The sequence below is a fragment of the Triticum urartu genome, chromosome 2A (genome assembly GCF_056163025.1).
Source record: "Triticum urartu cultivar PI428250 chromosome 2A, HENAU_Tu73, whole genome shotgun sequence".
In the NCBI taxonomy this organism is placed as follows: Eukaryota; Viridiplantae; Streptophyta; class Magnoliopsida; order Poales; family Poaceae; genus Triticum; species Triticum urartu.
In genome coordinates, this window is record NC_141874.1 from 101,859,576 (window position 1) to 101,861,387 (window position 1,812).

The 1,812-nt window shown below is 38.1% G+C and overlaps 1 non-coding gene across 1 annotated transcript; it reads right to left on the reverse strand.

The window, feature by feature from the left end:
* Positions 1–966: 966 nt before the first annotated feature.
* On the reverse strand, positions 967–1,040 carry TRNAI-UAU (transfer RNA isoleucine (anticodon UAU)). Its single transcript has one exon. It is a non-coding gene; the product is annotated as a tRNA-Ile (tRNA).
* Positions 1,041–1,812: the final 772 nt, after the last annotated feature.

Genomic DNA, 1,812 nt, shown 5'->3' on the forward strand with positions numbered 1-1,812 from the left:
CGTCAATCTCAAGATGACGTGCTGACTCAGTCTTTCGAAGGTGTTCATATGAGTAGGGCATGTGTGTGTGCGTTTATAGGGATGAGTGTATGTGCCTATGTATGAGTGTTTGCATCTATACCGTTTAAAAAAAGACGCTAGTTAGTAGCCTTTTGCAAAGCGATGACGAAATTACAGGTACAAGCTCTTTCAAATTGATGTTCCAATATCTTGTCATTTTTTCACACTTTTTTCTTTTCTTTTTTCCATCATACCATTCTATTTCATATTTTTTAAGAATAAGAAAGATCCAAAATAGCTTAAAGTAAATAATATTTGTTCCGAGGGAACCTTGTACTAAGGGCAATGTAAAAAAACTTACTTGCATAATTATTTATAAACGAAAAGAAAAAGATTTGTCTACGGCATAAAAGGATGCTCTAAGCAGTTGAGCAACAAAACCACAGCAATAGCGTCTATTACAAGCCTTTTGCAAAGCGATGCCGGAATTACACGTACAAGCTCTTTCAAATTGATGTTCCAACTTCTTGTCATTTTTTCCACACTTTCTCTTTTTGCTCTTTCCTTTTTTTTCCATCCTACTATTCCATTAAGATTTTTTAAGAATAAAAATGATTCAAAATAGCTTGAAATATAAATAATATTTTGTTCCGAGGGAACCTTGTACTAAATGCAATGTAAAAAAGAACTTATGTGCATACTATTTTTTTAAGATTTGTCTACGGCATATAAGGATGCTCTAAGCAGTTGAGCAACGAAACCTCAGCAATAAATAACGTGCGTGATTGTTTCTTTCTGAAAAAAGTTTGGTCTCGGATGGGGCTGGACCCTCAACCTGCGGTTGATAAGACCGACGCTCTAACCAATTGAGCTACAAGACCTAAACAATTATGAATATTATTTAACTTTTAAATATTGAAATTAATATGTATTGCAAGCTTATTATGTGCATAATTTTAAAAATATTGGTCCCGGAGGGGCTTGAACCCTCAACCTGCGGCATATAAGACCGATGCTCTAACCAATTGAACTACAAGACCTCAACAATTACATTCATTTTTTAATTATTAAATATTGAATATTTACTGGGTCAGCATACGTGGAAGAAAACGGATTATAGAGAACATGCATGGCGAACCTTTGATTAACACAATTATGTAGAGCAATCTCCACACCGCACAAGTAGCTATCACGGTACGTAAAATCTCAACACCACACTGTTCTTGATTGCGAGCATATGAAAAAATCGAAGTATTTCATTCTGCAATTTTGTTATTAATGGATCGTTCGTGATTGAATTTTTTTGGCGGGAAAATGTGGGAATGTATATATTACTCAGGACAAAACATCATTAGTACACACCTTCGTATGGGGAGAAGTCGAACGTATCAGCGTTGACAAAGAGCATTATACACAACAGCTATGAGATATACTAGCTCGAAAGAAATCTGCATGATGCTTCATTTGTTAAGGTGCGTCCTTCCCGTGTGTGATGTCATTCCAAACATGCCAGGATGCCAAAGGGTCATGAGCAGCACCATTCTCATCATCTCAGGTAGATCAGCAAGGACGTCTAGCTGCCACTCCGGCCCTGTGTTACGGACGGAATCAACATCCGGCAGGGGCTAGTTTTCTGCCTTGACCCGCCAAAGAGCTCTCGCACGAGGGTACCATCGGAATGTATGAAAGGTGTCCTCGCCTTCCACAACACATAGAGACAAATATTAGAGGGCTCAACATGATGAGAAAGATTACTATCCCATGTGGCAAGTCTCCATGCAAATACATGTATCTTAGGGGGAGCAGGGCACC